This window comes from Trifolium pratense, linkage group LG5 (assembly GCF_020283565.1).
Source record: "Trifolium pratense cultivar HEN17-A07 linkage group LG5, ARS_RC_1.1, whole genome shotgun sequence".
In the NCBI taxonomy this organism is placed as follows: Eukaryota; Viridiplantae; Streptophyta; class Magnoliopsida; order Fabales; family Fabaceae; genus Trifolium; species Trifolium pratense.
The window spans coordinates 37767079-37783136 of NC_060063.1; positions in this window are offsets into that span (position 1 = coordinate 37767079).

Here is a 16058-nt window from a genome sequence, read left to right on the forward strand (position 1 = left end):
ATCTCAGGGGGGGACATTTAATCTCAATTTTGTTCCAACAAGGTTGCCCTCACATATTTATACACTTCACATCCCGGGAACCTAAGTAATGTGAGACTTCAAACAATCTCCAACAACACAACAATATATTCAACACCCACCCTCACGCCTAGCGTGGTCCTAGGTCACCTAGTGTGGTCCTGAGTCAAATGCCCACACTTCAGTCCTTAACCCGACTTTGATACCATGTTAACATCGATGAACATATGCAAAATAGATGTGACCATTGAGAAAACTAAAGCGGAGAACACCCTTTCACTTTGGGTTTCAATATGATAATAAACAAAGCATATAAAACAAGAGTTACAATATGGTATATAAACTAGAGATAGAAAAGACTAAATTACCCTTACATAAACATATAATAACTATTATCTAACAAACAACTCTTAGATGAAGAAGCACACTTTGAGCTCTTGGTAAAACATTGTTAATGAATTTCTACTTGTCAACAAAAATAGTGATCTTCCAATATTTTATTAGTTTTTCCATTTATATAAATATTGTGTCACACAAAATTTCTCAATACAACTAGTAATAGAATCAAAGAAAATATGACTAGATTATGAATTGGCCACTTTATAGTTAATTTATATGCCGCAAGTTCGGTTGTCGTTTTATGAATTTGACTTCAAAGTTAAAAATAAGGATGGGAATGGGTAGGGAACTCTTCTATCAGTGCAGACTTGTCAAACAACTGAAGAAGTTTGACACCTCGTTGGTCAATGAAGAAGTCAGACTTGAAGTTCTGACTGCTGGAATCTTAACTAAGATGCACATCATCAACACCAAACTGGTTCAGCCCAAACATAGCTTTGAAGTTAACTCTCAAGACCCTTTCTATCTGGAAGATTACCCTATCATCTCAGAACTTGACTGTGAAGAGGTGATTCAGAACTTCTTGGCTACATTAAGATATCAAGGTCATAATGTAACTAGAGATATGGTACCCCCTGCACCAACTGCTGATCCACATGGTGCCAGAAGAAAAGGAGTCAAGAGAAAGGCTTATCCTAAGGAAAAGGTTGTTAAGACAGATCTTCTGAAGCAAAAGAAGATCAAGGTGGAAAAGGAAGCTGAGAAAAGGACAAACCAGAAACATGAGGTTCCTGCTAAGAAGGTTATTCAAGTTTCTACTCCTCCTCAGAAGAGAAAACTGGAGTTTGATGACCCTGCTGAAGATTCATCAGAAACAGATACTGATGATCAAACAATTGCTACAAGACTCAGACGAGGGAAGAAAGCTCCTGTTGATAAAGGTAAATCTTCTAAGATCACTACAGAAACTTACTCTGAACTAGGTTATACTAAACCTCTTCAAACTATCCTCCCGGAAAATACTATCAAAATTGACATCTCATCCTCTGACACCAATTCAGAGGAACTGAATAAGTCAACTGATGAACTACTTAGTAAGGGTGAATCTTTCATGGCAAAGACCACCTCTGCTAATAAGTCTCAGAAGCTGGATGAACCAGTTTCTTCTGACACCCCTCTCAAAGAACTAGAAAAACACCTTAGCTCAGACACCCTAAACACTCACACCTTCACTCATGAAATGGCTTCAACCACTCCTCAACCACATCTCTCACGAGCAAAACAACCTCTCAACACACCTCAAGATTCCCCAACCAAACCATCATCTGAACCCAAACCAGATGATGACAACAACTTTCCTGCTCAATCATCTGACCCCCAACCAGATGATGAAAGCCAAAACTTGCTTGTTCAATCATCTGAACAACAACCAAATGATAATGACCAATCCTTACCTGATCCATCCTATGATAAACCAGATGTCATAGAAACTGACCCAACCAACACGAATCTCCTGTACGTGTTCACACCTGTGCACCTCCTCCACCTCTAACCATGGCTGACCTTGTTATGTCTGCTTCTGTGTTTATTGAGGCTTTTGAGCATTTTGGTGAACCAGAAGTAGATGTAGTATCATATGTTTCTAGGAAAGACCTTCTCTCCATCAAATTCAGAAGAAAGCCTGCTGAGCCAGCCAAGCCTTGCCTAAGACCCTATACCTACTCAAAAACCTCTGACCCTAAAATTGACCCTTTTGATAACCTATCTAGTCAGTTTTACTGTGATCTTCTGAGGTAATCTGAGCTTAGGAATAAGTTCTTTATCTTTCCTTCTGATGTTGATGTTGTGGTATCACCTTTCAAAGCTAAGTTGGGTGATGTTCTGGATATCATTGCTCAAGAAGTTAAGAATGATATTGGAAATAAGGTATGGAAGCTGGACGGATCATGATGCAAGCGGTTGAAAGGGCCAATCAAAAGAGACTTACTCTCATCAGCCATGAAGAAATTGAAGCTGCAAGATCTGAGGCTGCTAGAAAGGTAGCAGAAGCTAGAAAGGCTGAAGTGGAAAGGTCTATTCAACTTGCTAAGGAAAAGTTTGCTCTCATTGGTCAAGAACTGGTAGCAAAGAGGTTACAAAAAGAAGTTGTTGAGGTTGCAAGATTATAAGCAGAACGTGCTGAAGCTGAAAAGCTGGAACAAGAGAAGTCTTTGTTGAATGATATGGCAGAGTTAATTGTGTCCCCTGATGAGTTTTCAAGCTCTTCATCTGGAAAAGGCAAAGCTCCTATGGATCCTTCTATGGAAGAAAAATTCAAGGCCTTAGAAGATGCTATTGGCACTCAGAGATCAGATCATCAACAACTCGAAGGAAAAGTAGATAATCTGGACAACAAGGTGGATGGTCTACATGAGAAATTTGACAAACTTCTTGCCCTCTTTTCCTCGAAACCCTAGGATTCTTTCTTTTTGTGCACAAGTTACTTTATTTTGATTGTTCAAACATTGTTCTCTTTATTTATGCCCGTTATACATTGGGTTTTAATTTTTATTATACACTTCGTTTCATGGATGTTTTCATTCTGAGTTGGTTTCATAACATTTTTTTTAAAACAAAACAACAAGTAAAGAAACAGAAAATAGAGAAACAAGAAACATAAATTTTTATTATTATTGCTGAAAGTTCTATTACATATGAAAACTCCCTAAGAATCTACTTCATCTGATTCTTGATCAGACTCTGGAGTTTTCTTCTCAGACTCTAATGTCTCTGAAGAAACCTCTATTGGGTCTTCTTCCTCAGGTTCATATGTTGATAGATACTCAGCATAATCTGAATCAGGTATGTCTGATTCAGATTCAGACGAAATTATGATAATCTCTGGCTCTTACTTCTCCTTCTTATGTTCCTTTTTCTGATTGTTTTCTTTCTCTTTCTCCTCCTTCCTTCTTCGTGCTTCAGCGATGTGTTGGCTTGACCTCTTCATCGTTATTTGTTTCTTTCTTGGTTTGTTGCTTGATGAGTAACAAGGAAGACAAGTGATGGTTTTATAGGCTCTTCAGCGCTTTGTTTTTCTTTCAAATTTATTACTCCTATCGTTATAACCACTTTTATATTTGACTGTCTTGGTATTTTCACTTTTGACCTTGAATGTTACTTTTTGATAATGACAAAAGGGGGAGTAGTTGCGCTATTAATTGATATACTCAAAACTGAAACCACGCAAGGATTTCTTTTAAGTTTGTTATTTTTGATCGTTATTACCTATGTGGAGACTAAGTTATAAAAATGAAATAAATCTTTGTATGTAAGGATAAGGAAAGATTCCAATCTTAACTTAACCTTATGTGACTTAGGGGGAGAGCTTGAAAACCTCTCTTCTGAAGGAAAAATACGAAAATTTATCTCAATTTAAATAACTTATTCTTATACTAAATTAAGATATCATGGATAAAACTTAAAGTCAAGGCTTTATGGAGTATCAATCTTAGGGGGAGCTTTCAAAACTCATAAACCTAAGAGAAACATGATAAATTAATTTAACAACAATTGAAAATTAATACTTATGTTTGTCAACATCAAAAAGGGAGAGATTGTTGGAACAAAATTGAGATTTAAATGTTCCCCCTGAGATTATTAAAGTTTTGATGATAACAAAGTATTAAATGTACAATTGGAGATACTAAAAATTTATTTTAAGTGTGCAGAATTAGTTTAAAGAAAAGTTCTGAACAAAGGCCAGAAGATGAAGGCTCAGAGGTTCATAACGCTCAGAGGATATCAACGTCAGAAGTTGTTTCTCTCAGAGGTTGAGAACCTCATGACTTGATAACTCAGAAGTTAACTAAACTCTGGATTGATCTTGATTTCTGTGAAGACTTGGCACGAAGGTTAACACTTTTACCAATGAAGAAAACGACCTCTCAAGTGGTTAAGAATAGCCTCTTACATTATCCCTAGTCTCAAGGAGAGAACGTGACTTGTCTGGTCTCTTAGCTTAAAATGGAAATTCTTCTCTGCATCAAGTCAAAGTTACTGAAACTCTTACTCAGTTTTAGATTACATTCAAACTGTATCAAGACAAATGCAAGAAGACAATCTAATCTTCATCAACGGTAATGTGCAACGTCTATTTCATTCAGTGATAAAAATACTAGACGTAGTGGATTGCATACGGATAACAACGCACGTACAAGCTATCACTTTTGCAAATCCTTGAATACAAACACTCAACCTCTGAACCAAGAATTTCATTCTTTGCGTACTCATTGTATTTTATCTTTAAGGTTCTTTAAGTGTATTGTATTAGATTCAACAAACTTTATTTACATTCTTAAGTTTGAGAAGTCTCTTGCTGAGTGTTTGAGCATTGTGTAGAAGTCTCTTGTTGTGTGCTTGAGCAGTTGTAATCTTGTGTGATTATTAGTGAAATCCCTTGGAAGTGCAAGGGGACTGGACTACTCTCGATTTGTGAGAGGAACCAGTATAAAATTTGTTGTGTCTTGTCTCTCACTCTGAACTTTACTTATTGCTTTTGTTCTATTTTATCCGCTGCTAGTATTAGTAAGTTAGAACTTTGAAAAAGTTTTAACTTAGCTAAAACATGTAACGACCCAAATTTATTATTCACTATTTAAGTGTTTAATTATTTGGTGACGGGGTTTTTAAGTAAGATAGTAACTTTAAGTTATTTATTGAGAGTTTTAGTTAACGCGCGAGTTAGTGAGAGTTAACGCGAGTTGGGCCAAGTTAGTGGGCTTGAGGCCCAATGGGCCTTGTCTCATGAGAGGGGGGCGCTATATGAAGCCCATTGAGAGAGAAAGAGTTCATTTTTCATGTTCTTATGAAAGAAGAGAGAAGGGAGAGCAAGGGCAAGAGTTTGGAGGAGGGATTCGAGGAGCAATCTTGGAGCTTTCGTCGATCCAAGGTAAGAGAGTAGATTTCATATTCGTGGGTGATACGAGGAAGGGGAGAATGTCGATTTCTCCTCACCCGAACTTCCTCCACCCCATTTTCGTTTTAGTTGTGAATGGATTTTCTTAATGGAAATCGATTCTAAGGTTCATAACATGTTTAACATGCTCTTACCATGATGTATGAACGAAAATAATGGATAAAAACGAGTTTTATAACAGATTAAACTCAAGAACTTTGTGTTCTTGAGAGTTTTGATGAAAAAGTGTCAATCTTTACTTTTTCGATGTTTATGAGGTAGATCTGAGAAATGGACTGTCCTTTTGTGTTTATCTATGTTTGTTATGTGTGAATACAAACTCTTTTGGGATTTATAACATGAAAAATGGGATTTTTGGGTGATTTGGTGTAGAAAACGCAAGTTTTGAACTGTCCTAGCAGGAGGTGTTCGCTCAGCGAACGTGTGGCGAACAGCTCGCCACAGCTCGCTGCAGCTCGCCACGAGCAGGTGTCTCTCTGGCGTTGTTCGCGTAGGCTCGCTGAGCCTTCGCTAAGCGAATAGTTCGCTGAGGCTCGCTACTGCTCGCCATGAGTCAGTGACTTCCTGGTGTTGTTCGCTGATGCTCGCTGAGCCTTCGCTCAGCGAAGGCCTCTGTGACAGCAATTTTTGTTGATGAATGTAAGTGTAATTAGACACTTGTTGTTGGGTTTTTGTATGTTGGCTACATTTTGCAAAAACATCTTTTAGCCAAGTGTTGAGACATATGTGCTCACGCCAAGTGTTGCGACAGATGTAACAACACTTGTATGTCTGATTGTTCGCGCCAGCTAGCGTTTTTATTTTCTACTCAATCTTTCGAAGATTTGATTGAAGAATTATTTCGTGGTTTCTTATACAACAAGGCGCACGTGATCAATGTGTTTCAGAAGGCAGCTGAACCCTAGTTCTATTTTCTAAAGGAATTATATTTTTAGAAAATATAATATTTGTTTCAAAAATATATCTTGTGAAGATTGCTGCAGAAAATATAAAAGATTTATTTCAAATAAATCTTTGTGTTTCCAGAAGATTAGAAGATTTAATTTTAAAATATATTTACAACAATTATATTTATGGAAGGAATATTTGATGCAAAGAAAGATTTGATAAAAATATATATTTTGCATCTAGAAGATTTATTGGAGCTGAAGCATTATGAAAAGCCCACGAGGCTATGCTATTTAAAGGGTGCTGCTAACCCTGTTTTATTAACCGAAACTTGAAGCTAAAATAGAATATCAAAGATGTAGTCTTTTAAGGGTTTCGTGTCTTTAAGCCACTCTCTAGGAGAGTTGGTGTAAAGTGAACCACTCGGGTTGTGAGATGGTCACTATGTCCTCACTCAGAAACCTGTAGGTAATGAGTTGAGTATTGTATTTGGAGGAAGCTTTTAAGCAACTCCAAATTGTGAACTTAGTCGTTGGCTAGGTGGTGATGTTATTGGAGTGTGTCTTCATCTTTGTCAAGGAGAGTGTCTCCATTATGTTGTTATAGAAATCCTTACTGGTTGTAAGGTTGAGGGGAGTGAGACGGGGTCTCATATCTAGGAGTTCCTAGGTAGAAGTGTCATTGGGTAGGGATTAAGTGAGGAGTTGTAAACGGGGGAGTTTAGCTCCGAATTAATACTGCTGATAGTGAATTTCCTCCTGGATTGGTATCCCCCAGATTAGGCTGTTAGGCTGAACTGGGTTAACAATTATGTGTGTCGTTTATGCTTTTCAGTATATGTTTTTAATGCTCTGTGTTATTGTTCTTACTGCTAAGACAAGTGTTGCGACAAGTGTCGGAACATCGTGGACAGCACTTGTCTACTGTGTACCAGAATTTCACTTGTAACATGTGATTAGGGTATTCTAACATACAATTAGGTGTTTATAACCATGATTAATTGTATTGTGATGATAATTGTTGATTATAAGTGTGGAATATAATTGTTGTTGATTGTGTTGATGATGTTTGTTTAAATGTCAAAAGAAGTATATTAAGGTGTTAATCAACTTAATAAAGAAGGATATTAGGATTATGTTATTCTAATAAAGAAGTATATCGAATTATATTATTCGATAAAGACGGATATTAAGGTATTGATTATCTTAATAAAGACGGACGTTGGATAGTGTTCCACGTTATTGTTGATGGGCTATATGCCAAAATTGTTGATGTATATATTCATGAGTTTTGAGTGCATGCATCATGAATATTTAGGGATATTGGCTTGTCCAATAAAGAAGGATATCGAACTATATTTGTTTGATAAAGACGGATATCGGAGGTGAGATACTCTGATAAAGACGATGGTACCACATGCATTAGAGGTGTCTAGAGGACATAACATGAATGTGAAGCATTAGATTGCATTAGGGATTATGTGTGCATTTTATAATAAATGATGTTTGACACATACTTGGTAAATGTTGATTGTTAATCCGTATGTGAGGAGCAGAGTCCGTCATGACTATAAAATGAACAACGCAGGGTCCGTCATGACCATAATCTGAACAATGTATTTGTTGATGTCTTGGTATTGTCCGAGACGACGTGAAACTATATGTTTGGTGTATTTTGTGGATGATTGATTATGTGATAAATGAAGTATATGCATGATATATGAATATGCATGAATGATGGTGATGTATATGTATAATGTATGAATTATGCATGTTTTTATGAAGAAGTGTTTAAGTACCATTTACTTACACTTGTATATTTTGAGTATGTTGTCTAACTCTCTTTTATGTGTTATGTGCTGGACCGTTGGGGGTCCAGATTTTACAGGTTTTTGTGGTATTCGATGTCGAGTCGTCGGTGAAGCTTCGCTCTGATTGTGACACGGGAAAAAGGGGTTTTATATGTATATAGAGTCTCCTTATCTAGGTTGTTTTGTATAGCTAATAAATACATTAGTTGATTTAAGATTTGTATAAACAAGTATTTTTACTAATTAACTACATTAGTATTATTTTGATTGAAGAATGTAATACTCGAACCACAACTTTTATAATATCAAACATTATTTTCCGTTGCGTATTTTGAAAAAGATTTTACTAAAGGTAGAAATATATAAATAATTGGTTTGGGTGTTACAATTGGTATCAGAGCCCCGTTGTCTTCGAACTGTGTGGGTTATGTGTCGATCAGAGCAGGTCTGTGCAGTCAGACCAAGTGAGTGTTGTGTGTCAGTCGTGTTTGTCAAACAATTTTGTTGTGATTGTTGATGCATGATTCTAATTGTGCTTTCAAGTTTATAATGATGTTATATGCTTGAAGTTTTGGATTTTGTGGATTAGTGAGTCGAGAAAACGAGAGTTTAGTGAGCGTAAGTTCAAAACCGTAGCAGAGCACCCTGATTTTTTTGATGTGCTCGCTAGGCAAAGAATGAACCTCGCTGAGTCTCGCTAAGTCTTGCTAAATCCTGTGAATGTTTTTGACTTGTCTCGCCGGGAGCTCGCTAGCCTTTGCTAAGCGAGGGAGCCAGACAAGAAATTTTATTTTGTTGATGTCTTGTGCTAAGTTGATTGAATGTGAGTTTCTCGCCTTCTTGTGTTTGTTAGGACTAGAATAAATGTGAGTATGAATTATTGCTATGCAATGTTCATTTTTCTTGTGTTGTTTTGATTTCCTAACTTTGAGAAGTGAGGGAAGTATAGGTTACTTGAATGCTTGCATGAATTTGTGTTAGTGTTTAGGTATCGTGGGTTAGGTTTTGTCCCTTTTATCCGACATGCGTGTAAACGATGTCGATACTAGTTTCTTCTTAGGAAGAATATGTTTAGAGACGATAGAACCGTTAGGTGTGAGCACCGGAAGTTCTAGTGGAAGAGTACGAGTGAGTTTGAGATAAGTGGGGGAGAAGGTTATATCCCTCCGAGATGTTTCGAACGTGAGAAGATGAGATGAGTAGAGATGTTCTTGAAGCGAATATTCAGGAATTGGCGACGTTGTTCGAAGTGGAATGAATGGGCGCAACAAGTTGTGAGAAACTACTAGAAGAGAATTTGTCGGACCAAGTGTTTCGCCGTGGGGCGTTAGTGAGATTGGTTAAGTGAGATGAAGAGTATGGAGGCGTGTTTTGTGGACCAAAGTTGAAGTATTTGTTTGATCGAAATGAGTCGAATATGAAGAAGAGGGAGTGATTAAGATTCTTGAGGAGGTGATGATTTTGAAGTAAGTTGTCATCCAAGTGGATTGGATGTTGTACCAGATTCTTGAGTAAGAAGCTTTATGTGAGTCATGCATATGGTAGTAGGTTGAATTGGTTGAACAATTTGGAGTTCTAAGTCTAGTGTGTGAAGTGATTTTCGGAAGAGATTTGAGAAGCTTAGAGAAAGAGATGTTAAGATTAGTGAATCGTTGGAAGTAAGGATTTTGTGAGAGGCATGTTGAAGAAAGAGTAATTGGATTTGGATAATGACCGGACAATTGGTGTCACATGTTGAATGAGAACGTAGAGTCTTGGAGGTTGAGATGAAGCTAAGAGAGTAGTAACGTCTTAGAATGATTAGAAATAAGAAAGTTAGCCGTTGAAGAACGTGCAGAGGATGAGTAGTAGGAGGTCATGTTGGAAGTGACTTGTGTTAGGTGAGAGTTTGCGAAAAGGATTATCGCACATGTGAGTAGATGTTGTGTTTGAGCACATATAGTAAGGGGTTGAAGGTGATGCCTAAGGTAAGTGTCAGAGAGCATTTGGTAGTGCCCACAAGATAAGAGTGAGTAAGTATTTGCTAAGGAATTTGGATTTGTGGAATAGGAGAGTCGGTAGAGACTACTTTTGTTAGATGCATCGTGGATGTTGGTGTAGTATGGTCATAATTGGTGATAATGGAGTAAAGGATTTTAAATTGTTTCATCATGGATGATGGAACGGTAGTGATTTGGTGCATAACTTAAGATGTATTTTGGACAAGAATTTTTGGAAATTTTCTATAAATGTCAGATTGAGAGTAGACAAGGAGTCATTAGTAAGAATACTAAGACAAGGGTTGATTAGAATTTAATGGATGGGATTAGATCGTATGACGAGTATTTGAAGCTTTGTGGATTTAATTCAAGAGTTTAATTTTGGTATCGAATGTACTATGGGGGAGTTTAAAGATAGCTATCCATAGAAAGATGATGATTGGTAGAGGTCGGAGGTGAATAAGAAACCGATGAGTGAATAAACGGATAAGAGTATGCTTGTTGCAATGCAAGATGATGAGGAACATTGATAGATGGATTATGGGCGAATTGAAGATGACGTTTGGAGTCAACGAGATAGACGTTATGGTTGTTTGGAGAACCAATTTTAGGCGGTAGTCTAATTTTGAAGTAGCGAATTACTAAGGGATTAAAGAGAAGTGGTATTGGAAAATGTTGCGTTAAAGAATGCAAATGTTGGTTAAGAGATGACTTGAGAACGGAATAGTCGTGTTGGGATTCGACTCAATGATTGGAGATATGTGAGAAAAGGAATTTGACGGTTAGAGACGGTAGTGTTTTTAGCATGTGTCAATGAAGTTTGAGAATGTTGGTCATCAAGTGATTGTTGGAATTGAAAACATCGAGTGATAAGTTGGAATAAGATTCGAATATGAATAAGTGATGTAACACGGTTAAGTGATTCATGAGGGAATCAAAGATTTATGAGAATTATGGAGTTGTGGAAGTATTCCACGGAAGTATCTTTCGGAGTAAGTTTGATTGGTTGTACCTATTTTTGGGTAACGTTGTGAGGTCGTAGAATGTGAGTCTGTGGATGTTTCGTGCGAAGTTGACGTTTTAGCGGTTTGATAAGAATGGTTTATGCCGATATCATGATTGTTGACTATCTATCGACAATTTGAGGAACTGGCCGTCCTTGATCTCTTGTTGATAAATGGACAAAAATTGTGTTGGATGGGATAAACTAATTTTGTCAAACTTGGTAATGTGTAGTGTTTTGAGCGTTTCGTTGGAGGGTCGGATACAGGAGTTATCCGGAGTTGTTTTAGACGCGTAATTTTCGAGGGCGAAAATCTTTTTAAGTAGGGGAGAGTTGTAACGACCTAAATTTATTATTCACTATTTAAGTGTTTAATTATTTGGTGACGGGGTTTTTACGTAAGATAGTAACTTTAAGTTATTTATTGAGAGTTTTAGTTAACGCGCGAGTTAGTGAGAGTTAACGCGAGTTGGGCCAAGTTAGTGGGCTTGAGGCCCAATGGGCCTTGTCTCATGAGAGGGGGGCGCTATATGAAGCCCATTGAGAGAGAAAGAGTTCATTTTTCATGTTCTTGTGAAAGAAGAGAGAAGGGAGAGCAAGAGGAGAGCTAGGGCAAGAGCTTGGAGGAGGGATTCGAGGAGCAATCGTGGAGCTTTCGTCGATCCAAGGTAAGAGAGTAGATTTCATATTCGTGGGTGATACGAGGAAGGGGAGAATGTCGATTTCTCCTCACCCGAACTTCCTCCACCCCATTTTCGTTTTAGTTGTGAATGGATTTTCTTAATGGAAATCGATTCTAAGGTTCATAACATGTTTAACATGCTCTTACCATGATGTATGAACGAAAATAATGGATAAAAACGAGTTTTATAACAGATTAAACTCAAGAACTTTGTGTTCTTGAGAGTTTTGATGAAAAAGTGTCAATCTTTACTTTTTCGATGTTTATGAGGTAGATCTGAGAAATGGACTGTCCTTTTGTGTTTATCTATGTTTGTTATGTGTGAATACAAACTCTTTTGGGATTTATAACATGAAAAATGGGATTTTTGGGTGATTTGGTGTAGAAAACGCAACTTTTGAACTGTCCTGACAGGAGGTGTTCGCTCAGCGAACGTGTGGCGAACAGCTCGCCACAGCTCGCTGCAGCTCGCCACGAGCAGGTGTCTCTCTGGCGTTGTTCGCGTAGGCTCGCTGAGCCTTCGCTAAGCGAATAGTTCGCTGAGGCTCGCTACTGCTCGCCATGAGTCAGTGACTTCCTGGTGTTGTTCGCTGATGCTCGCTGAGCCTTCGCTCAACGAAGGCCTCTGTAACAGCAATTTTTGTTGATGAATGTAAGTGTAATTAGACACTTGTAACATGTGATTAGGGTATTCTAACATACAATTAGGTGTTTATAACCATGATTAATTGTATTGTGATGATAATTGTTGATTATAAGTGTGGAATATAATTGTTGTTGATTGTGTTGATGATGTTTGTTTAAATGTCAAAAGAAGTATATTAAGGTGTTAATCAACTTAATGAAGAAAGATATTAGGATTATGTTATTCTAATAAAGAAGTATATCGAATTATATTATTCGATAAAGACGGATATTAAGGTATTGATTATCTTAATAAAGACGGACGTTGGATAGTGTTCCACGTTATTGTTGATGGGCTATATGCCAAAATTGTTGATGTATATATTCATGAGTTTTGAGTGCATGCATCATGAATATTTAGGGATATTGGCTTGTCCAATAGAGAAGGATATCGAACTATATTTGTTTGATAAAGACGGATATCAGAGGTGAGATACTCTGATAAAGACGATGGTACCACATGCATTAGAGGTGTCTAGAGGACATAACATGAATGTGAAGCATTAGATTGCATTAGGGATTATGTGTGCATTTTATAATAAATGATGTTTGACACATACTTGGTAAATGTTGATTGTTAATCCGTATGTGAGGAGCAGAGTCCGTCATGACTATAAAATGAACAACGCAGGGACCGTCATGACCATAATCTGAACAATGTATTTGTTGATGTCTTGGTATTGTCCGAGACGACGTGAAACTATATGTTTGATGTATTTTGTGGATGATTGATTATGTGATAAATGAAGTATATGCATGATATATGAATATGCATGAATGATGGTGATGTATATGTATAATGTATGAATTATGCATGTTTTTATGAAGAAGTGTTTAAGTACCATTTACTTACACTTGTATATTTTGAGTATGTTGTCTAACTCTCTTTTATGTGTTATGTGCTGGACCGTTGGGGGTCCAGATTTTACAGGTTTTTGTGGTATTCGATGTCGAGTCGTTGGTGAAGCTTCGCTCTGATTGTGACACGGGAAAAAGGGGTTTTATATGTATATAGAGTCTCCTTATCTAGGTTGTTTTGTATAGCTAATAAATACATTAGTTGATTTAAGATTTGTATAAACAAGTATTTTTACTAATTAACTACATTAGTATTATTTTGATTGAAGAATTTAATACTCGAACCACAACTTTTATAATATCAAACATTATTTTCCGTTGCGTATTTTGAAAAAGATTTTACTAAAGGTAGAAATATATAAATAATTGGTTTGGGTGTTACAAAACACAATTCAACCCCCGCTTCTTGTGTTTTCACACCTTCAAACCTCACTCTTTGAGCTAGCTTTTGAGGATGAGATCCTAGCATATGAGACCCTTCGTATTCTTCGTTATCTTCGGGGAACTCAGTTTCAAAGTCTTTTGTTTCCATCATCTTCTTCCTTAGAGTTACGTGCTTACTCTGATGCTGATTCGGATGGTGACCCTAATGATCGTAAGTCTACCACAAGGTTTTGTATCTTTCTTGGAGATTCTCTCATCTCTTGGAAGAGTAAAAAGCAAGACATTGTTTCTTGCTCTTCTACTGAAGCTGAATATCGTGCTATGGCATCGACAACTACTGAGCGTGTGTTTGGTTCTGCGGCGGAGAGAATTGATTTTGGCAGAATTGATTCTGTAAAATTGATTCTGGCCAAAATTGATTTTAAGCTGAAGTGGTTTATGTTTGGATATATTCATGAAAAAGTGAGTTGAACAAAAAATTTGAGTGTAAAAATCAATTCTAGAATCAGAAGCTACGATTTCTAGCTTCAAGTAGAATCAATTCTGGAGGTAGAATCAATTCTACTTTTGAAAAACCAAACAAGTCAGAATCAATTCTACACGTCCAGAATCAATTCTGGATGCTCCAGAATTGAAACCAAACATACACTGAAATAGTTTGGTTGCGTTGGTTACTTTCTGATATGGGTGTTCTTCTTTCTGAACCAACTCCTATGTATTGTGATAACAAGAGTGCCATTCAAACTGCTCACAATTCGGTATTTCATGAACGTACCAAGCACATTGAAATTGATTGTCATTTTACATGTCATCATCTTCAGCATGGCACCATTACTTTGCCGTTTATTTCATCCTCCTTGCAGATTGCTGATTTGTTCACAAAGACACATTCTATTAAACGTTTTCGTTTCTTGATTGACAAACTCTCGATGCTCTCTGCTAATGCATCGTGAGTTTGAGGGGAGATGTTAGATAATAGTTATTATATGTTTATGTAAGGGTAGTTTAGTCTTTTCTATCTCTAGTTTATATACTATATTGTAACTCTTGTTTCATATGCTTTGCTTATTATCATATTGAAACCCTAAGTGAAAGGGTGTTCTCCGCTTTAGTTTTCTCAATGGTCACATCTATTTTGCATATGTTCATCGATGTTAACATTGTTTTCTTTGGAAAGTAGGAAATCAATCTCTTTTTGATATTTTTGTTTTGGCTTAATGTCTTGCTCTTCACTTTGTACTTTTTTGAGTCTAATCTTTTGGTTAAACCGACTCCATAAACTTCTTTTTATTGGATGTGAAAAATTTTATCCATCTTCAATGCGCACTCAATAATTTGTTAGACAACTATAAACTAAAAGGTCACTTTTTTATAACTTGAACAATATTTTTATCAAAATAATTTGAATTCTTTAAGTAGCTTTTGTGTTCATCGTCTTGAATTGACATGCAATCATAGAAAAATGTTGGTTTTGATAATATGTTTCGATGTTGATTTAGTTTTACAATATCAGTTTATTTAAGAATTAGAAGCATGCCAATTAGGGCGAAATTCATTTATATTATTCTACCAATACTTGCAAGTTGCAACAAAACATAAAATGGATCATCTCAAGTGTGATTTTTACGTATTGCTTATCTTATCAACAAAATATAATAATTGTCTTTACCAAAAAAGAAAAAAAATTATATATATTAATTGTACTTACCAACTTGGACAAAAATGAATAATTGTTACAAAATATGTGCTATAAGATATAATTAATTTTGTCTCAATTTCATTGAAGATTTTTTTTTTGTTTACAATGAGCTGAGGATCGAACTCATGATCTATAGTGTATTACTCAAACCCTTCATCACTAGACCAAACCTAGTGGCTTGAAGAATTTTAAATTAGAATGTCTAACTCTAGTTTTATTGTTTTTAGGAAAAATCTTTTATTTTTTCTTACCATATGATTTTTTAACCAAGTTTTTACTGCCAATGAAATCTCCGTCGGAGAACTCTATCGGCACACATGGTGGATTCTTCTCTCTCAACCGAATTTTCTCCATACGCATAAGTTGGAAATCTAGTTTAAGGAGTCCAAAACCCTTATTGACAAAATCTAGTTTATTGAAAGTGCCCAAATGGTCTTACACTCTTACTCGCTTAAAGTCATAATAATCAATTTATGACTATATATGTTTCATTGCCTTTCATTTATTAGTGGTCATAACAAAGAAACTGTACACCATAACAATTAACAAATGTTGTAGCTGTTTTTAAATTTACGGTTAAAAATTCAAAGAAAATTTATACAATATTTGTTTGACATTTATTGTACCAAAATGTTGAGCATAATTCAAGAAACTTGAGATTATAAATAAAACATGTGAATAACCACATTGTTTTGTGTCAAAGTATTACTGACATAGTTACTAATTATTATAGTAATTTTTTTCAGCAGCAGTGTCCAAA